Consider the following 22,713-nt stretch of genomic DNA (forward strand, 5'->3'; position numbering starts at 1 on the left):
AAATAAAAAAATCTATATGTGTATAAATGACTCAGTCAAACCCAGATCTTTGTATACTAGTCAGAAAGTAAACCTTAAAAATTCTCTTAATGAAACACTTTGCTTTTTTTTTTCTAGAACGTTTTGTGTGCTGTGTTTTCATTTTCACTTAAACATTTAGGAATTTCCCTTATGTTTTGTTTTTAATGCACTAAATATTAGTGAGTTTATTAATTTTTTTTTTCTGTTTCTGATTTCTACTTTCATTTCATTTTGGCAGAAGAACGAGTTTTCTGTCTTCTCATGGCCTGTACTTTCATCAGTAACTCTCCAATCCCCCTGCTCCGGGGATCTATACTGGAGGATGTTCCATGTGTTCTCGGAAGTTTTCTCCTCTTGTTGGGTCACTACTCTTTGTCTATGTGTGTTAGGAGAGTTGACAGCTTCCGATATTAATGGGTGGTCATTGCTTTCTCTGTACTTAAGTGCAGTTTGCTTCACTCATTTTGGTCTCTTTCATTAGGTGCAAGAGATAGCCAGTTGTTGCACATTCCAGGTTGACTCTTTTCTATCAATATCTGCGGCCTATTATTCTCCTCCTCCTCCTCCACCACCATCATCATCATCATCATCACCATCGCCCATCACCTCTCTTTAAGCAACACTTTACCGAGCCCTTTCTCTGGTGTTAATGTAACATAGCATGCTCATTACTCTTGCTTTCCTGGTATAACTTTTCCCACTCACTTACCTTCATTTCCATTTATACCTTTAAATATGAAGTGTGTGTGTGGACCGTGTGTTTTTTAAACCCAGTGTGACAATAGTTGCCTTTCTATTGGCTCGTCTAATCCATTCACAGTTATTATTGAGGACAGTTGGATCTGTCGTTTTGGTTTTTTTAAAAATTATTTTTATTATCTTATTATGTGTTAGTTTTATGGTTAGTGTTTTATCTTGTTGTTGTTTGTTATTTTATTATTTGTTCTGCCTATCTTTTAATTTTCTTTTATTCTTTCATTCTTTTTTCTTTTCCAGTGAGTAGATATTGTCTTATAAAAAATTTTATGTTTTTAGTTATCTCTAGAACTCTACACACAGATTATATACCCTGTCTTACTAGAATTCACTTGAGAATAATTCTAATTTAAGAAATTTAGAAATGCACCTCTTATGTATCTTTAACCATTTTCTTCTTTCTTCTCTTCTTCCTTCTTCTCCTCTTATTTGATCCCTCAATTTGTTATTGTTGTTATTATTATTCCACATAAACTTGTCTTTGTAATAAACTCAGAGAATGAACATATTAATCATATCTCTCATTTCAAGTTGTCTTCATTCCTTACTGTGGGTCTGAGTTTCTGTCTAGAAAAAAAAAAAATTCACACAGCTTTGCTCCCAATCACTTTCTTTGTGCTGTTTTGCCAAATTTATTATATTTCTGTATGCTTTTAAAATATAATACATATTGTTGTATGCTACCCTCTTTAGTCCGATAATAAATTGTAAATATGCATTTACACTGTCTTTAAGAAGAACATAATTAACTATACAGTAACTAAAGTGGAGAGAGGGGGGGGGAGACTTGCTTTGAAATGTTAGTGTTTAGGCAACATTTACTCACACTGAATTCCCTGGCAATGTCTTTATACCGTCTTTGCTTTTGAAAGCTAGTTTGTTTGAATATAAAATCCCGGTTGAAAATTTTGTCTTGTGAGAACTCTGGCTGTTCATCGCTGCCTCTGGGTACCCACTGTTTCAGTACAAAATAACAGGCTCCTTCTCTCTCTCTCTCTCTCTCTCTCTCTCTCTCTCTCTCTCTCTCTCTCTCTCTCTCTCCCTCCCTCCCTCCCCCCCCCCCTCCTCCTCCCTCCCTCCCTCCCTCCCCCCCTCCCTCTCCCTCTCTCCCCCTCCTAGTATTCTTTTCTAAACTATGGAGCTGTGGCTGAGAAAGGTTTACTCTTCTCCCCATTTATTCCTTGCACTTTATCTTTGTAGATCTCAGAACTAGTTTTTCTGTTAAAGCTGGAGATTTTAGGTGGAGGCTTAAGACAGTATTGTGTCTGGTTTTAATGTCACCTTGCCACAAATTAAAATCACCCGAGGGTCTTACTGGAAGAAGTGTCCTGGTTGCCTTGATTGGCTGTAAGGAGCCTCACCTGGATTGTGGGCGGGACCTCCTGATAGGGTGAAAAGGCTGCCGGGAAGAAGGAAGAGGTCTCTCCTTTGGCTTCTCGGCCTTCCCTCTGTCCTCCAAGTCAGTCTGTCTCTTTGCTTCTGCGCTGATTCCTGGTTCAGGAGCCAGCATCCCTGGCCTTTCTGTACCCACTAGGGCTACTGGCTCTCCAGGAAGCTTCCAGGCTTCAGGCAGCAGATTCACACCGCTATGGCTCCAGCCCTGTGGACTGCGCAACTCCGGATTGTCAGCCACCGCCTTCTAGTGACAGACAGCCATTGTGGGACCACTCCAACTGCTGAGGAACCCAGCCTCAAGGACTGAGTGCTTTACTGGGTTCTTGGCTCTCAGGTCTGATTCTGCCCTTGTTACTGTGTTAAAGCTGACATAATCAATCCTTTTATATGTATTAAATATATTAAATAAGTACACACACACACACACACACTTAGATATACATACTTGTTCTTGCCCTCCTGAGAGCCCACACTAACACAATACAGTGTTCTCCCTTTTCCTTAGGTGACCTTTTCACTTTTCACTTCAGTATAAGCTCTGACTCATTTCTACAGGCACCACGTTGGACACACACACTCACCCGGCATGCCAGCGGTTTTTACAGTGCTCTCTCTGTCTCTTTCCCCATCTCTGTTAAGTTGTCTGCCCCGCTGGTATCACACGCAGGTGTTAGACTTCACTAAGGTCTGGCTGGGATGCTCATGTTTCACAACACCCAGAAACAGACACTGTTGCACAGTGTTCCTGGTCAAATTCAACTTGTAATTAGAAGAGAAAGCTTTGAAGCCAACCTTTGGGGTTTAATAAATCGGGGAAGGCCTGTCTTAGTTATCCCTTGCTCTTAAGATTCTCTTAGGAAACCAGCTGGGCTATAGTTTACCGTGTTGCTTCCATGGCGCTGTCTGCCTCTCCTCAACCACCTACACCCAAACTCCCAGCGCTCCTGAGAGTGTCACGGACATACTCCTCTGAGCATATATTAGAGATTTTTAAATTTGTATCTTATGTAAAGAATGCTTTGCCTGCGTGTACGCCTAGTGCCCGTGGAAGCCAGAAGAAGGTGCCAGATCAACAGGGAACTGGAGTTACCAATGGCCTGGCTGGCGGGTGAGCACTGGGAAGCGACACCCAACCTCCTGCAGGAGCAGCCCTGCTGATAGTGCCGCAGGTCCTCAGTCCAGCAATGGCCTGAACCCTCCCGCCAGGCCCCACCGGCTAGGTACCTACAGTAGAACAAACCTTGGCACCCAGGCTCTTCAAAGTCATTGCCAAATCTAAACTACGACCCCCACCCAGGGCTTAATCGCCCTGGACAGTAAATGTCCACTTGCTACTGCGTGGTTAAGTCATCCCAGATGTGACTCCTCACTGTTGATGCTATATACGCTCCAGAGGAGTTGTCACTGCCAAGTAAGGTTGTATGCAGGGTAAGTGGGTAGTTTTACTTTAAACCACTAAGTTTTGGAAATGGAACTACCTATTGGGTAGGAATAAAAAAGCAGGAACATTTAAGAGTATTCACTAAGCACACCGCACAGATCTCCATCAGTGGTATTAGCTCTGCTTTCCTCGCCTCCCTTGGTTTATCCAAAGAGCAGCTACACAGAACAGGAACTCAGCAGTAATTGGAGGATGAAGATGGTTATCAAAGCTGCCATATCTACGGAGTCACCGTGGGCGGTGGCCAGGTGGTTTGCCCTTCTTTGGAACGCAGAGATGGGTGAATACCGATGATTATCAAGATTATTATAGTCTCTTTGGCTAAAGAATAACCAAGAGAGGGAAAAAAAATCACACACACCCCAGAGAAACCCCACACATAAAAACACGATGTACGACCATGGTTTATTGTTTGACAAGTTCCAATTGCCTCCAAGAGCACAGCACTTAAAATTTCTGGCCACCTGCTAACAATAGTGTGACTTTAAGTTGGGCTAACCTTTATGGTCTTTAATTCTCCTCCCTGTAAATGATGGGATTAGACTAAATCATTTCTAAGAACCCTTCCTACTCTCCCGGACATGTGTTTTACAACATGGACCAGCGTTGCGAGTCCAGTCACCTGTCCACTGACTAGAACTAAGTGGATATCTGCAAGCTATGTGCTGTAATTAAAAAGATGAGCAAGATGTGGTCTCCCATCCTAATGAGTTAATAGCTATTAGTAATAGATATATAAGTAACTGTAATGTAGTTTAATAAATGACACTAAATATGCACAGAACAAATTATAGTTATGGCTCGATTGTTTGCTCACGCCTCTCAGGAATGGTGCCGTACAACAAAAGCCAGTCCCTGAGAGAGCTCACTTTCATAACGAAGCCATTCCACAAGAGCCCATTAGTTCATAACTGTATCTGCTTGTCACTCAGTCTCTCTCTCTCTCTCTCTCTCTCTCTGGAAGTCTCATCTCTTAGTGAGGCCCTGCTAGGAAGCAGGTTTCCATCACATGAAAGTCTGGGGAACACACCTGAGCCTTAACTCTAAGCCAAGAGTCACCAGTCTCGTGGTGGTTAGTCACTGCCTTCTGCCGTCTAAAGTCGGCTGCCCTTCCTTCCAAAGCAAGCTCCGTCCCGTGCTATCCATCCGCGTGCGCTGTCTCTACTCACATCCATAACTGCTTTGAAATCTTTCCTGATCCAAACTGTATTCTGGAGGACAGTGTGCAAAAGTTGCAAACCTGAGATGCCCTGCACAGCCTACAGGCAGCTCAACAGGCTAGGAACTGCCTTTCCCAGGCAGTCTACCTGGGTCTGAGCCAGACAGCTCAAAACTGCTCCTCTGAGCAGCTCAGCTGGTCTCTTCAAGGCGGCTCATCCAGTCTGAGAGTGTCTTTCTTTTGTAGGCTTGGGAGGGAGGGCTCGGGGTATCTTTCTGGTCAGTTTCAGGAAGTAAATGGAGGACTTATTACATGCAAGGTACCATTTTATTGTATGTTAAGTATTTTTAAATTCTATACATGATATTCACTTTCATAATTCTTTGTCATGGGGGCAAAGATTTTTTTTGGTGTAGTTCAGTTGGCAGGTCATTAAGAGACTGATCCTGGGACTAATTTGAAGAAATCTGAGTATATGCCACCGGGACACACTTGTTGGCAAGAGAATTTTTTTCTTTACTTTTAAAAAATAATTTATTAAATTTTATGTGCATTGGTATGAGGACCCGACCCCTTGGAACTGGAGTTACAGACAGTTGTGAGCTGCCATGTGAGTGCTGGGAATTGAACCCGGGCCCTTTGGAAGAGCAGACAGTGCTCTTAACCACTGAGCCATCTCTCCAGCACAGCTAGAAACCCAAGTTCCATGCTGTTCTGTAGAAGATGATCTGAAAGCAGCAGGTACTCTGTCTTAGCAGAACCTCATCTACCCGGAGACTGTGTAGCTCTGCCTCTCCACACTCACCATGCCCTGGGTTCCACAGCAGCATGCAGGGAGCCTTTCTGCCTTTCCTCCAGCTGAGGGGAGCCCAGGCTTTCAGGGACATACTTTATCCTCAGTTCACCTCTGCTTGGTGTGACCATGGTGTCACTCATGTCTGCCAGGCCCATAGGCAATGGGCCCATTCGTCATGTTTGCGCTGTGTTTCCAGCGGGAAGGAGTCACGTGCTGAAGACATGTTTATGGACTATATGTCAAACTCTGTCTGCTTTCCAGAATGGAAGGTAAGAGGGGACCACTTTGTTCACTCCTCAGGCCCTCGCTCTTCCCCCCAAGTGTGTCCTTCCCCACAAAAGGAGCCACTGAGTGCCATGAAGGCAGCCTGAGGATGCCCTCCAAAATGTTGATGCACTTTACAGCATGAGGTTGGGTGCTTAATTAAGCATTGTCAGTAGGACCAACCTCCAGTGCCAAATGACATAGAAGAAATGCTCCAGATCGTGAGGTTTTCACACCTTTTTTTTGGGGGGGGGGGTCAGGGGGCCTCAAGGAAGGCCCCATTCTGTAAACCCTATATACATTGTTTTCCCACTTAGTCATTTACTGTGCCTCAGAACCCAGGGCACAGCTGAGCTTAATCTTTGGAGCAGTGGGCGTGGTTCCTTCATTGAGGAAAAGGAAAAGTTCCAGGAGATAGGCAGATAGGTGTGTTCCTCCTTACCACAGAGAATCCACAGACGAGTCCCCAGATGTGGGAGGCCACCAGACCCAAAGCCTTCAGCCTGAGGTTAGCAGAGCAGGACAAACCTCTGCTCCCTCCTGTCCTCTGTCCTATTCCAACTCCCTTCCCCCACCCAGCATCCTAACCACCCTGTACTTCTGCGTGCTAAAGCTCAGACCTGCAGGCCCACCTGTACCCGGGTCTCCAAACTCTCACAGTGCTAAGCAGGTAGGTTTCACAGTGACCAACTACTTTGTCACAGTTCAGTCACAAGTTATTGTGTCTTTGTATGAGCTTCTAATATGCAGTAACAGGAAATACCATTCCTTGTATCTTTAAATTAAATCCTACTATCAAAATTATTGTATTTCTTTCACGAGCAATAATGACAGGTATTTTACCAGGAGAACAAAATTCACATAGTAACTGTCATCATTGTGTTTTTTAACTAAAAATGTTGGTGCTGTAAACACCCTCAACCCACCTGCCCCCTTTCCTGTTCCATAGAGATTCACAACAGTACTTGCCTAAGAGTAGAACTGGACTCCAAGGCCTTCAGAGTGGGAGATATTGCTCCTTGGAAGCTACCCTAAAAGTCTACAAGAAAAAAAAAAAGATTGTTCTCCTGCCCTCTGTAGTGCTAACGTTAGTCTAGCATGAGTTCAACAGCTAAAAAGCTCGCTGGCAGCTTTGGGCTTGGATCCTGTCATGGTAGGAAACGCCTGGCCCTTAACCCCTTTCTCTCTCTTGCATCAAGTAATTTTCATGGAAAGCTTTTGCGGCAGGCGGAGGTTAGGCAGAGGGAAGGAGAGTAAGATGAGGAGGAGGAGGAAGAAGAGGAGGAAGAGGAGGAGGAGGAAGAAGGGGGGGACAAGGAACAGAAAGGCCTATCCTTCCTAATACTGCAGCATCCCATCGAGGTCATGGACCCTCAGCAAGGAGCTTGAAGATGCCACACTCTGGGTATGGAAGGATGCGCCTGTCAATGTTTTCCTGTTGGCTGTCTGATTGACTGTGCTAAATGAGATGCCAGACTATAGGATACTTTGACTTTTTGGGGATGCTGGTCTGGCCTGCTGGGGATGGGGATGTTGTGAGTTCAGACATGCTTAAGAGTAATTGAAAGTGCTTCAAAAAAGAAGAAATTTTCTTGTGTACTTAGATTGGAAATTTTACATATATATATGTATATATATATATGCAAAATATTGTTATGTGTTTCTATACCTTATAAAACCATCACGATATATTTTATATACCACATAAAAGTACTAGCCCACATTCAGTTTAAGCTTTATATACAGGTGAAACTTTGTGTATTAGAATAACCAGGCAACACAGAAATTCTAAGTAGCATTTAAACATTTAAAATAGTTCTTTAAATTACAATTCATATGACAGGGTGCTGATAAAATTCCAGTTTGAAAGAATCTACAATACGAGGCTGTTCTAACCAAGGTTCAATTGGCGAGTTAACATGCTCATTCCACTTCCTGTGTCGTTGAAATAGGCAAAAGTAATGCAAACTGACTTCGCTGATGGCACGACACAGCTGTTCGTGGTAAGTAAAAATGGAAATGAGTGCTTTCCTTGTACCTAACCAGGGTTCTGTTCCCTTCACGGTCACTTCCCCTTGGGGATGAGGTCATAGAGGCGCTCTTCCTGGGGAGCAGTCGCAGCAGGGCTCACTCTGGCTCCTGACTTTCACTTGCAGCATCTGGGCGCTTCACCCCTGCCCTGCTCCACCGGGCTCTCTCTCTGCGCATGGCTGTCTCTCGGAGCTGCCATAGGGCTCCACCTCAGTCTAGGTAAACCCCACATCCAGAGATCCTACTTTGAGTCACTTGGAGTTTCAGAGTTGGCAATGGGTTGGTTTCTTCATATTTTTCTTCTACCCAAATTCTTTCCCGGTAGCTTGCCCCGGACCCAAGCGTTGTTGGAGGCACCGGCATTCTCCCTCTGTTCCCAGTGCCACAATCAGAGAGCTCTGTGACGAAACGTTCTGTCACAACACTTCTCCTCTGTCTCACTCTACCCACTAGCCTTCCCAGGTTCATCCTGGAGGCAGGACCTGTAAGTTATACCCTTCAGCTCACTCATAGCATCGCATGGTGTGACCGGACCCTTCAGGTTCCCCTCACTTCCGTCCCCTCAGATTTACTTCCTTAGTGGGTGAGCCCGGTCTAGATAGTTCTGTTCTTAAAGGGGACAAGAGCCCCGTAGGAGCCTGCTGCCGTCTGTGTGTTCCTGGGAAGCTCACTGTACAGACTTTGATGCCTTAGGCCCAGGGCAAGATTAAGGAGTGGCTTGTACTATCACTCGGCCAGAGAGCCTGCTTTACAAACCTGTAGCTTGTTCAGGCCAGTTGGCTCCAGCATGCTGAGTGAAATTCACGGGCCTCGTGTCAGGAGCTCTAGGATAGCCGAGGGAGAAACAGATGGAATTCTAGCACCCACAAGTGAGAATGACCCCTGAGCACTAAGAGCCCAGTTAAGCCTGGGTCATCCATTCACTGTTGTTGCCTTTGGAAAGGGTAGGGTTGGGCTGGCCAGGAGCCTCTGCAGCTTCAGGAGATAAAGACGTGTTTTCCAAGTTTGACAATACTTTAGGTCAGTGGTTCTCAGCCTTCCTAATGCTGCCACCCTTTAATACAGTTCTTTATGCTGTGGTACCCACCCCCCCATCATAAAATTATGTTTGTGGCGACTTCTTAGCTATAATTTTGCTGCTGTTATGAATCCTGATGTAAGTATCTGATATGCAGGATATCTGAGAAAGAGGGTCCTTCGACCCCCAAAGGGGTCCTGACCTGAAGATTGAGAACTGCTGCTTTGGTTTGCTGGTGGCATTGGTGGTGTGTAGAACTGAAAGACAGATTCAAGGCCCCCAGTACAAATTACAAGCAAAGCGTCTCCTTTAGAGTGGAGCCCTGGGGGTTGTCTGGTTGCCCTGTCAGCAGTTGGAGACCGCGGGGTTATGTACATTTCTTCCCTACTGTCTGAAATTCCGTGGAGATTCATTCACCATTTGGTTCCTCTGAAGTGATTTTATTTTGCTGTAAAAATACAGGCCTTTCTCAGGAAGCAGCCTCTTTCTAATGTTAGGTAAGAGAAACAGTTAGCAGCAGGTATGCTTTGGAGAAAGTTATGGTAGGTGTGCTCAGGGAACTTCTCCAGGAAGGCTGATTCCCTCACATTTCTTCACGTTTACTCTTCGACCTTGGCCTCTCAACAGTCTCTCCCTCAGGAGAGACTTTATTTCACACCCATCTACTAGACGGCAAATGCTTTAGAGCAAAGATGTCTTACTTGTTTCTGTCTCCGGCAGTCCCCAGATTGTTGGTGAATTAGCAAGAGGCCCTTAGCCTGTGGCCCTCCACGGCAGTAGGGTCTCATCCTCTACCGCACAGTGGGTTCTGTGTGGAGAGGGATGACAGTGTGGGGACATGGGGACGCCACCTTCCGTGGGGTGAGAGAAAGCTAAAGACGTATCCAGGCACCCAAATGGCCGTTCGTTTCCACAGGGTCTACCCGATAGAGGAGGGCAGTCTGTAAGCCGCCATGATAGAAGTCATTTCAGGGCTTGCTGCACAGGAAAGCAGGAGAACTCTTGGTGAGCTTTTGTATTGGCGGTGCCTTAAGGCTGTCTGCCCTAAGTAGTCAACCTAAGGAGACCTGAAGAAAAACAAGTTTGTGATAAGATGAGAAAAGGGTGGCTTTGCTTTCGTCTGGTGACACCATATTTGGGCAGCATGAATCATTTTCATATTTTCTATTGAGTAGAATAATATCTCTTTTTCTCTCCCCACCCCATGGGGGTGTGTGTATGAGGGGGTGGTCTCTGCAAACACCAGAAACAGCAGAACAATGATCCGCGTGAGGCAGGAAGGAAATTGGTTCACCAAGACTCGGTAGCCCCGCATTGGTTCAAATTTCTAGAGCAGCGGCCACAACCCTTTGGGAGTCGAACGACCCTTTCACAGGGGTCACCTAAGACCATCAGAAAACACAGCTGTTTGCATTATGATTCACAATGGTAGCAGAATTACAGCTAGGAAGTAGCAACAAAAATAATGTTGTGGCTGGGGGGGGGTGGTCACCATCACAGCATGAGGAACCATTTAAGTACAGTGCAATTTGGAAAGAAGTTTCCCGGTGTAACAGATAATCCCATGTGCACACGGAGGCATGATTTCAAAGCTCTTCCCAAGGAACATGCCACTACTTGCATGAAGACAGGTAGATGGGCTCTCAAGATAGCCTGTGTGTTATCTTAAGGGCCTAGAGGGGAAGCCCGCATGAGCTCAGCCTTACGGTAAGCACAGAGGTCATCTGGGTTATTAGCCACCTCCAGGCCTGGCTGTGGGAGCCTGAGGGGAGCCAGGTATGACCTTGGCCCTACAGATAGCACAGAGGTTACCAAGGCAACCTCCAATCCCAGCCAGCCTTCTGGGCAGAGAACGAGTTGTTAATCTTTTTCCTTGAAAAGACAGCCCTGCATGCATTTAATATTCCTGGCTCTACTAGTGCCATCTGCATTATGACCTTTGTGCTCTCAACCTACCTTTTTTCCCCCTACCTCTATTCCTCCTTCCCTGGAGTGTGTGTGTGTGTGTGCTCGTGCGTGCACATGTGCTTGTTGGCCAGAGATTAATCTTGGATGTCTTTCTCAATCACACTCCATTTCTGAAATAAGATTTCTCATTCAAACTACAGCTTAGCACTTCGCTATACTGGCTGACCAGCAGACCCCAGGCTCCTCCAACTGTCCTTGCCCTGCCCCCCTGCCCCCAACCATGGCATTTTAAACAACGCCTTTTAAAGTGGGTGTTCAGGATCCAGACTCAGGCCCTCCTGCCTGTGAGGTGAGCACTTTACTGGCTGAGCCATCTCCCTGGCCCCAGAACAAACCTTCTGGCTTTGGAAGGGTGAGTGAGACAGTGGACAGACAGGGATGCTGGGATCCTGTAGGCTAGAGGAAGTTAGGATGTGCACCCACACCACATTCCTTTCAGTGTACTTCTCTACCAAGCACCGATCTAAGCCGTGTGAAAGGAAAGGCGTGTAGCAAAAGAGGCGGACCCTATATCGTGGGATCGTCTCAAAGGGAAAGCACAGGAGGCAGAGTAACGAGTTTATAGACAGAAGACACAACGTGATGAGGACACCTGGAGTTTGTATTCAGCGACAGACTCACTCACTCACTCACTGATTCATCCCGTTGAAGAGGAATGGTCAAGTTCACTGGGCAGGGTTCCCCCCGGTTCCTATGAATTCACTTGGTAGCACGATATGACTTTGTCCTTTACTCATTAAATATTGCAGACTCTTGCAACACGTCTTTCCTAACACGCAGCCTGCTGCAATACGTCAACACAGGTTTAAGAACAGGTGGGGGGGGCTGACTGTAAATCACAGCTTCAAGTCGACCCTCTCATGGTTTTGCTTGTTTGTCTAAGGTTTAACGGCGTCTCCCTCTGCTGTGCTTTTCTTGAAACTCAGGTAACCAAGCTCCCCACGTTAGGCTAGATTCACCCAGACTCTGCCCAGTTAACGGATTCCTTCAGCTCTGAAACCATCCCCTGAACTCTTTATGGTAAGATGAGGTAGAAATTTATCCTTCCTTTGTCTGTCACATCCACAGGAAATTCCGCATCAGAAAGCATCTGCCACCCCACCACCACCCCCGCATGTACACACACAAGATGTGATCATTTCCCCTCAGAGAAGCCAAGCGAACAACCTGATGGTGAGTGAGCCATGGTGCTCTGTGTGATGAGGCCACCCAGGCAGCCTGACAGGAAGGCGGAAGTGAAACCAGAGTCCCTCTTTCATCCTGTTTGGAACCATGTGCCTGCCAAGCTCTGGGGAGAACGAGGCGAGAACACCTGAGGAGCAGGTGAGGTGTTCTTCCTGCTCCTGAGGCCATGGCTTCAGAGGGACAGACCATATGCTCCCCCCACCCCCCACCTCAGGAGTGCTATCCAGACAGAGCTGCCTCTCACAGGCATGCAAGCATGACTGAGCTACAGCCAGATGAGCAGGCCAGGCAGCCCCCCCCTCCCCCAACTCATCCGCCACTATTCGCTTAGTGAAGTCTACCCTCCAAGGCAGTTGCAGTCACTTTACATGCCTTTGCATCACGCTCTGATTAAAATACTTTCTCCTGCCACATGCCGATCTCCACGAGGACAGCACTGTCCCTGTTCACACCTGTCTTCTCATACCTATTGGTTAGGAGGCACCCAGCCAAAGTCTGTCAAAGAGGAGAATCAGTGAGTGTGGTTTTCTGAGGAAAAGTGATGGGGGAGGGGGTGTCACAGTGCACAAATCTGGAGCGATTTATAGGCAAGATGGAGTCCAGAAGCAAGAGACCCCTCAGAAATGGTAGCACCCAAGGGAATGACCTAACAGTGTTCCTTTAGCAGTCAGGTGAGCCCTTATTTCTGGCCAAGAATGCTCTTCTCAGACACCTTGCTCCCTGGGCTTGCCACATGCACGCGGTCCTAAATGTATGTGCTCTTGAAGGTTGGCCTAGGAGCTCTCCCGGGAGAGGCCTAGGAGGTCTGTCAGTGAGAGACCAGGGCCAACCTCTTGCTGACCTTTTCTGTGAAAGCTCCCTCAGAGGTGGGGTGGAACGGACGCTGGCCTCCCGTGAAACAGGAAAGGGAATGCTGATGGACCAGTGGCAGTTGTGTGGAGAGCACAGAGGCGATTCTGTGTCATGTTCTCCAATGTTTCGTGTAGGTGGGGCAGTACCCCCTTTCCCCTCCCCCAACCCTCACCACGAGAAACCACCCTAGCCACTCACATAGGAGCTCGGGCTTGAGTGGTGAGAAAAGGTAAAGTTGTCAGGGACAATCCCATAGCAGTGTTTCCAGGAAAGAGGGGACAGTGCCGTGTGGAAGGCTACCGGCCTTAGGAAGCTGTGGGCCACTGAGGCCTTTAGAATACCCAGTTAGGAAGCATATGGTGGGTGCCCCGAGGGTCAGAGCAGGAAAAGAGAGTAGAGGCCTTGGTGTGTTTGACTGTTTGTCGGCATGTAAAGCTGCTTCCAGATTTTTAAGTGGAGATATATACATACATACATACATACATACATACATACATACATACATACACACACAGATATATATGTATATATATATATATATATTTTTTTTTTTCAAGGCAGGGTTTCTCTGTGTGTAGCCCTGGCTGTCCTGGACTCTCTTTGTAGACCAGGCTGGCCTTGAACTCATAGAGATCTGCCTGCTTCTGCCTCTCAAGTGCTGGGATTAAAGGTGTACACCACCACGCCCGGCTGAGTGGAGCTATTTTAAGTGGAGAAGCTTTAGGAAGTGTGAGAAGCCCCTAACTGGTTCTTAATCCTCCCTCTCCGGCACTAACATCACTTTCATCACCAGGCGAGCTTGTGATAGTATGAAAATAATTTAGTCTAGGCAACAGTGTGTCAACAATTGTCTATTTTTCAGAGAAACCGAGGCACTAGAATGTAACTAATTTGTTCCAGGGTGGTGATTATAAAGTTAGAGTAGAGCTTGTCTCCTCTAAGGCCGGTGAATGACCTCATGCTAAAACCAAATGTGTTTCAGAGAGGGGTCTGGCATTCATACACCTAGTCAATCGGTTTCCTGTCCTTCCAGACACTGGTTTAAACAACCCTTGAGGAACTGGGTCATTGCTACATGGCTTTTCACATCAACTTTTCATAGTACAGAGATACAAGCCTTCTTAGTTGCCTCCCCATAACTGTGAGGCCTTCTGCAACTCTGTTGAAGTACAGTCACCACGAAGGATGAGCGATTTGCACTTTCATCAGACTGTCAACGCTTTATAGATGAAATTAGCATCATTTTCCCTTAGCCCACAACTGGATTCATATTACCAGTGTATATAAATGAATAACCCAGAGTTTGCTATTAAATCAGGCAACGAACCATAGCTTTTGATCTTTTTTTTTTTTTTGTACTAGCTAAGGTCCAGATGCCAAGAACTGATTAAATCATTTATTAAAAAGTTGGCTGGGGGGCTGGGCGGTGGTGGAGCACGCCTTTAATCCCAGAACTTGGGAGGCAGAGGCAGGCGGATCGCTGTGAGTTTGAGGCCAGCCTGGACTACAAAGTGAGTCCAGGACAGCCAAGGCTACACAGAGAAACCCTGTCTTGAAAAACAAACAATCAAACAGTTGGCTGGGGCACTTGCTGCTCTTGCATAGGACCTGGTGTTGATTCCCACCACCCATGTGCTGCCCCACAACTTCCTAGAACTCTGATTCCAGGGCATCTGACACCTTCTTCTGGCTTGAAGGCACCAGCATGCCCCTGTTACACAGACACACGTGCCCCTAGAGCACCCATATACATAAATAATTGTTTTTAATAAAAAAAAAACAAGAAGGAAAAAAATGGATAATAGGATTTTTGTTTCTTAAAACTTGGGCTGTTATACAGGAACACACCTTGGTCGCGAGCCGCTTCTTGAAGGAGCTGTCCACCACCATGCGTGCTTTCGCATCGCTGATGCTTTGTTTACAGGCCTGCCTTTGCTTCTGCTGTGTCTCAGGGCGGCAGGCACCGACAGATGCAAACCTGCTTTCTTCTGCTGCTGACTTGCTTCTCCTGGCCTAGCCGCTCTGACCTGTTCACAGTTCACTATAGCATACTTACTACATACACTTCATTAAAGAAGACTCAGCAGAGAGATACCATAGTTTAAATAAAATCCAGTTTCAACAAGCTGAACGGGACTTTAAAGTCATTCTCCTATTTCCTAACTCCACAGAATATGAACGTCTTGCCAGGAGAACCCAAAAAATGTATACGTCTTATTTGACCAGGCTTGCTACACCACTCTAATTTCTCAATATATTTCTTATATAGTGTGCTTTCTTTTGAGGTTACAAAATCATGTTGTGATAGAAGTTATGTATTGTGCCACCCTGCTGTTGAATTAGTGGTGTGTGTGTGTATGTGTGTGTGTGTGTGTGTGTGTGTGTGTGTGTGTGTGTGTGTGTGTGAGAGAGAGAGAGAGAGAGAGAGAGAGAGAGAGAGAGAGAGAGAGAGAGAGAGAGAAATAGAATCTTTTGAGTTTTCCTTATTAGTATGCATGCATTTCTGTTGTTACATCTTTTGAACTTCTAAAGTGCTGCCCACATTACTATACTGCTCCAAGAATTCAGGAGCTATAAAATTCATGGGGCTAGGTGTTCTTCATAAGGACAAACAGTGAGACTGGCAGCTCTGAATTAATTTACATTGGGCGTGTGAGGGTTCAGAAAGCACTCTGTGTCCCTGATGAGTCTGTTAAATCCTCTGAGGTCAAGTCTTCACTGGTGAACCTCTTCCTCCTCCCAAAAAGAATGACAATGGATGATTATTAAATAAACATGAGCTTTCTATTTATTTATTTATTTATTTAACATATGCTTTCTTTGAAGCAAAAACTATGCTTAGTATCAGAAAATGGTTTCACATGCATACTTTTCCTTAAGACCCTCTAACAAGCAGAAGATATGGTTTATTATCAGAAGATATAGTTTATTATAGTGTCAATATATACTGGGGTGTCATGTATATTTAAGTTAGGACTCCAGAGGAGAAAATTACAGGATAGACCCACAGGTAAGTCCTGGCAAGGCCAACTTTGTTTTGCATAAAGAGACTTTTACTGTGCTCAAAATTTCTACTTGTTATTCTTTTTCCTTTTTCCTTTCTTTTCTTCTTTTTCTTTTTCTTTTTTTTCTTTCTTTCTTTCTGCTTTTTTTTTTTAACGTGAAGGTCAGCTTTGCAGTTCCTGATGAATACTAGACACTGAATACTTTCACCTGCTTAAAGATGGAGATCATTCAGAGTCCTTGCACACAGGAAAATCCCCCAAAAATGAAGAAACTAAATTGTCGAAAATAAGCCCATAGCAAGATCACTGGTAACAAGGGCCCAGGGTGGGTGGAGGGAGAGCCTCCATTGGGCTCCTGGGCTCCAGGCTTCCCTCTAAGGGACAGCTGGGCAGCTAGCTCCACCTGGGAAGATGCTTCGGTTGACAGCTCAGGTTGCTGGGCTGCTATTGGTGGCTGGGCTAGAGGGGAGGGTCCTCAGGAAGGAGCCAGGGGATGCTGCCCCCTATCATAGGACGGAAATTTCCATTCTTTAGGAAGCGAAAAGAAAAGAAGGGTCTTTCAACCTAACCCTTGCCGCCACTTCTCTTGGATTCCAACCCAAAGAGGGTAGAAAAGAGGGTGAGTGAAATATAGTGTATTTTCTCTTTTAAAAATGTGTCAGCGTGGGCACTTAGCGCTGGATCTTAGCTTGTGTGGACTTTTAAGTGTACGCGTGAGGACACGCACACGTGGGCATATAGGTCTCGGTATCATCTAGGGTCAGAATTTTTTGACTGTCCCTAATTCTTATATTCCGAAAAACTACAGTGACTTGAAATAAAGTAAACCAGGGCAGGCGAAGGGAGGGTAGCGTACTTGAGCGGGATGTTATGGGGGCTTCTTTTCCCACTGATGGTTCCTGAGCCTTCAGCGTGGCCATCTCCCGGAGACTGGGGCACCGTTTTGCCCAGGCTGGGAGGTCCCTGGGTCCTAGGATTTCGATCTGGGACCACCACAGTAACTGCTTTGCAGAGAGGGTCGGACCCTTCCGCGGAGCTGGCTCCACACGCCTGGGGATCCTGCCTGCAAGGTGTTACCCGAGCCGCTGGAAAAAGCCGCTGGAAATGTGCCTGTGTTCCCAGGGGGTGGGGGTGAGGAAGGGGGGCGGGCGACGCAGGGTGCAGGGTTTTAAATAGACTCTGGGTCTCTTGAGAGTTGATAGTTGGACCCCGAAGGCAGAAGACCGGTGTGCACCAGGAGTGCCGGGGCTTTGGGTTGGAACTCATTAGAGTCTCAAGAGCTTTGGAGAAAGTGAGGGTTGTCTGCACGGGTCTAGCTTAAGAGCGGAAGCTGCTTTCCACATGGTGGGTTCCTGTGGGATCTTGTGGGAGCTTGGACCTGCCTGGCTGGCCAAACAGTAGGCACCAAAACCGGGCAGGAGCAGGAGTTTGGGGTCTCGGGCACAGATGGAAGACTTAAGAGGAGAGGGAAATGGGCCAGGGAGGTGGGAGGCAGAGGACGGAAGACGGAAGGTGGCAGAAGGGTCTAAGGGTCTGTAAGGAGCAACTTTTTCCGGCGTGCACTTCAAGAGTGGGAACAGACTGCTGGGAACAGATATCGGTCTTGGTCCGTGGATCCCACAAGTGGTTCTTCGGGTGGGGACTGGGGTGGGGCTCGTGGGAATGGACCCTCATGGCCCTCTGGCGGGAGAGCCAGAGGCGGAGAGAACCCCCGCCCCCTCCCCAGGCCTGTGATGCTTCAGTGCGGCTGACCCAGTTGGAGGAAAGGGGCAAACTGAACCTGAGCCCTAGGCGAGGGTGGTTGACTAGAGGGATTTGAGTGCCTGGGGGTTTGAGTCCTCCAGGAAGCTGGAGATTTGAGGTACTTGATGTTTGATTTTTCAGCTATGGGTCTATGATGGAAGAATTAAATCAGTGGTTCTTAACGTTCCTAACGCTATGGCCCTTTCTTATGCTGTGCTGACCCCCAACCATAAAATTATTTCGTTGCTACTTCCTAACTATAACTTTGCTACTGTTATGAATCGTTGCCGGGTGTGTGTGTGTGTGTGTGTGTGTGTGTGTGTGTGTGTATGTGTGTGTGGTGGTCCCCCCAACATGAAGAACTGTGTTAAAGTGTCGCAGCCTCAGGAAGGTTGAAGACCACTGCCTTCAGGAAAAAGCCAGTGACCCTAGAGTTGGTAAATAAATGACAGGAGAATCAAGATTTTTTCCCCCAAGACAAAGTTCCTGCTTGTCTCATTAAAAGCAGCAAACTGGGAGGGAAGAAAACAGACATACAGACATGTACTATATATCATGATAGGATGGAAAGCCATGGGAGAAGCAGAAAAACAGAATCACAGTCACGATAAATAAGAGGTGACCCCCCCCAAATTTATGATGAAGCACTCAAACCTCACCCCCTTCCATAAAGCAAATTGTACGGTCAGACTTAACTGTTTACTTTATTATCCTCCATTAGAGACTAATGCATTATTCAACCAGCATTTCTGAGCACACGGCATTTGCTCCGCCCCGTGGTAAGAACAGGGAGACAGATAATCAAACAAACCAGCAAAACCAACAAACCAACAAACATCATCCTGCTTCCACAGATGTTTATGGCTTTTCAAAATACATTTTGAAGATTAGCTTCCAAGGTCAATCCTAAGGGAGCTTCTGTAGCAGTTTTGCCTTTTCTCTGTGGGATTGGGGACCGCCTTGCTTCTCTGTCATATCTGCACTTGTAAGCTCCTCGTCAGGAGGCTAGTAAGAGGGAGTTCAGAGTTATCGAGGCATACAGGTTCCCCAGATGTTTCTTTCACTAGATTAAGCATCACAGCTTAGCATTAAGTCTTTGAGCAGGCCCTCTTCCTCAGTGACACAGGATAGTGGTGCCTGCCTCAGTGGATTAGAAGAAGCGAGTGAGCAATTTATTCCTTGTGGAATGTTTGCTCTGATGTCTGGTGTACCCTCAGCACTCAGTATGAGATAGCTATTACTAAGGATGCTGTTGCTTTTACTACTCGCTAGCATTATTTGAGATGTTTAAATGCTAACAAGTGTTTCTGTTTGGTGGATTCGTATGTATGTATTGGCACATGGCTGATGTGCATATGTGGAGGCCAGAGGTCCATGTTGGGTGCCTTTCTCTACCGTGACCCATTTTATTCCTTGACACAGTATCTATTAGGGAGCCCGGATCTCACCTATTTCATACGCTGGCTGGCCAGGAGATCTGGGCGACTGCCTGTTTCCTCTTGTTTCCAGCTCTAGAGCTACAGACATGTACTGACATGCCCAGCTTCTACACAGGTGTTGCAGACCTGAACTCAGGTCCTCCCTCCCTGGAGCTAACCCCTTAAGAGAGGGAGAGAAAGAGAGAGATCGAGAGCGAGAAAGGCAGGCGGGGGGTGGGAGTGGGGGTGGGGGGTGATGTGCATGTGTGTGCATGTGTGTGCATGTGTGTGCATGTGTGCATGTGACTTTTCCTGGGAAAAAGTGAAACATGTCCATTCACCTCAGATAAGAACCCGTGATGGAGCAAATTAGCGATTTCCCCCCAGCCCAGATGAGGGAACTAGCACGTTTTCCTGGGGGTGATTTGTTGATGTGCGGGTACTCACAGGAATGTGGATGAATGAAAGACCACAGCTGCATATCACAAAAGCCCGCGTCAGCATAGGGAGGTCTCATGCCAGCTGCATGCACGGGGCTCCCTGCTCAGTTTATAGGAGTTCTACTGAAGAGACCCCTCCCAGAAATTGCTTAGTAGAATCCTTCTGAGCTTCTCAGCCTTAAAGTTCTGTTAGTTTCCAGAACCTCATGGGTCTCCTTCTTCCTTCCTGGGGACAGTGTTTCAAGTGTGAAGAAAAAGCTACACCAAGAAAAGCAAAAAAAAAAAAAAAAAAAAAAAGAAAGAAAGAAAGAAAGAAAGAAAGCTACCACAACTAAAGGGAAGGAAATAAAGGAATAAAGGAGGGGAAAATGACTGACTAAGTCTCACGCTAGCCAGTCCAGCCTGGAGAATGGTGCCATTCCCTGAAGGACACGAAGGCAGTGTGTCCTGGTGGCTGGCCTCTCCTGCTCTTGACCAAGAGTGCCTCTGTCATTCAAACGGACGATGTCTTCAGCTCCGTTTTCTCTCCCCTTTGGCTCCTGTTAACTACTGACACCCATTGCCATGCACACTCTCCAGACAGTTGGTACACGTTTGTTGCACACACGAAGAAAAGGAAAACTTGCTTCTTTTTCTGATAGTCTGCGGACAGTCAATGCGCCAGTTTATAAGCTGTGGTCACATGTAGGGCCCGTGGCTGCATTTGGCTAGGGAGTCTGTGCTCAAGGCCTGGAGGGCTGAGCTTTCAGGGTTTGTGTCTGGGCTGGGTCACTCGGGTGTTCAGGATTCACTCTGTGACTCTTCTGTCTTATACTAGAGTGACCTTGGGCAAGATAGCCTGTCGGTTTCACTGTGTACCTGTGAAACTGGGGAACACACTGCTTCCTGCCTCACAGGGCCTGTGGGAAGCAAACCATTTCACGTCTGCAGAGCACTTGGGAGTCCTGCACTGAACTTTGTAACACTCGAGCTGTGCAAGCTGAAAGACATTCAGGTTTCCCAGTGCCACGCAACAACAGTGCACACCTCATAGGTTATAGGGAGTCTGGGAAACACTGGGTGGGGTGTTTGCACCCGGCTCTCGGCAGTCGCCCATGGGGCTGTGACTTCCTTGTGCTGAGCCATTGAGAGTCTTGGTTTTACCTTCACTCCTCCTGAACTTTCCACCTGCCCAGTGTGCCTGTTAGTCATGTCCTTTTTTACCTTGCGTCATTTGCTCCTTTTCCGAGGCCCTGCTCCTCAGGACAAGGACTTTGCTCTTTGTTTTGGCATAAGTGTATAACATCGGGCACAATCCTGGTGCTATAAAATGTTGAAGAAGAAAAGGGAAGAACGCCATTCACCTGGAGGCGGCTTGGGCCCACAGCTGTTCGCAGGGCCGCTGGCTGCTAGAGCCCCTGCGGGGTATCTGGGATGTCCAGGAGCCCAGCATGAGCCTCCGGGCGGAACGGGGAGGACCAAAGTCACTGGCTGGGACACCACACGCACAGGTTCGCCAGCTGCTTTTGCTATGACTGGGTACCTTGGAGAGAAGGGCCAGCCCGAGGAGCTGGGGGGGGGAGGGGGAGCGGGGGTAGTGAACTTGGCAAGGTAGCGTGGGAAAGATCTACAGAGGGTGAGGAAGGCATCCACTGGCCTCAGAGGCTGGAAACTTCTGCTCTGGGCCGTGTATCTTATTTGTCCACATAGGAGGGACCTGTTGCACCCATGCAGCGCCTCCTCTAAAAGCTGTGTGACCAGCCTGACCTTTGCGACTAGGTACTCTCACCTAAGAGCGGAAGTTTCCAGCCGAGCTTTGTAGATGTCGCAGAAGCATCCAGTTGCCACAGTGTTAGCTGGACAGAACTGGATAGAACCCGACAGTTCCGATCCAGGAAGCACTGGCTTGGCTCTGGCTTTCCAAGGAATTTGTTATAACAGCAAACTTGAGAAACGCGACGGGCACTTTATTGGCACATGTTGCCTTGCTGTCATTTAACTGTCCTTTCTATAAAGAGGAGTCCACAGTCTCCTATGGGTTTTCCATATTGATAGCAAATGGGATAGAGAGGGCGGGGTATCTCCCTCAGAGTCACTCCTCCTTCCTTCCCTCTGCCTCCCGCCTGGTGCTGGAGAGTGAAGACAGGGCCTCGTGCGTGCATGCTGGTGGGCTTAGCATGGGGCCACCGTGCACCTGTAGGTCCCAGTTTTCTGTGGTAGTCACTTCTGACACACTTTAACACAGCATCAAAGCCAGAAACCTGGTAACAGTAGGTGGGTACGGTCTCTCTGTCACGTTATCACACACACAGATCTGTGTGACTGGAGCCGGTCAAGAGACAGAACTTGCATGGCCACTAAGATCTGGCCTGTGCAGGCCCCTTTATCACGAAGTCCATCTCTTTCTTCCTACTCTGGGATCTAGGTTTTTTCTGTTGCTGAGTTTTTCTTTTCTTTCTTTCCTTTTTCTTTTTTTTGAGGATGTCACATAAACGCAATCATCCTGTATGTTCTTTTTGAGGCTGCCATAGTCCTACTCTCTCCAGTCTATATGCAGCCCTAAGATCCGTTCAAATTGATGCATAAGCCAGTAGTTTTGTGTTTTTTCATTGTTAAGCAATATTTCATGTCACATTTAAAAAAAAATCTGTGACATTCTTGTTTAGCATATTGGTGAGAGCTGCAGATGTCTGAGGGAGTGATGTCGTTTCAAATAGTGCCCAGAAAGTTGGGGTCTCTCCCACCTTCCGCAGCTTTCCCTAGTCAGATGTTCACACCCCCACCCCAGCGGGGTGGGGAGAAAAAGGTATACAATATTGTCCAGTGTGTGTGTGTGTGTATGTGTTTGTGTGTATGTGTGTGTGTGCCTGTGTCTATGTCTCTGTGCATATATCTGTGCGTGTGTGTGTGTGTGTGTGTGTGTGTGTGTGTGTGTGTGTGTGTGTGAGAGAGAGAGAGAGAGAGAGAGAGAGAGAGAGAGAGAGAGAGAGAGAGAGAGAGAGATCAGGAGACCCTCAACCTGTGGCAGGACTTACCTCAGTCCTATAAACTTGCTACAGTGAGCACCTGTGGTAAGTCAGGGACTGAACAAAAGGCCCACTGAATTTTGGTATCCTGTCTCTGGTGCTCAGCCCTTTACTTACGTAACTAATGATGACAGTTATTGGGAAGACATGACAAGAAATGCAAATATATTGATCGCAGCTCCTAACATTGCAGGCTTTGTTTTTTTTTTTTTCTTG

At 47.0% G+C, this 22,713-nt stretch overlaps 1 protein-coding gene across 4 annotated transcripts in view; it reads left to right on the top strand.

Moving 5' to 3' along the window:
• Positions 1-12,026: 12,026 nt before the first annotated feature.
• The window catches only part of SLC38A4 (solute carrier family 38 member 4), a 68,688-nt gene continuing 58,001 nt past the window's right edge, over positions 12,027-22,713 (top strand). Inside the window, exons 1-3 of one of the 4 annotated variants that reach the window (XM_084749114.1) lie at positions 12,027-12,172; positions 16,053-16,200; positions 16,426-16,510. The gene's annotated coding sequence lies outside the window, so the exon portion shown is untranslated. Of the gene's footprint in view, positions 12,173-16,052; positions 16,201-16,370; positions 16,511-17,112; positions 17,236-20,867; positions 20,983-22,713 lie in introns of those variants that run through there. The other 3 variants (XM_084749113.1, XM_084749117.1, XM_084749118.1) reach the window with 3 other exon arrangements.

The sequence above is a fragment of the Acomys minous genome (genome assembly GCF_964271855.1).
Source record: "Acomys minous genome assembly, chromosome: 12".
In the NCBI taxonomy this organism is placed as follows: Eukaryota; Metazoa; Chordata; class Mammalia; order Rodentia; family Muridae; genus Acomys; species Acomys minous.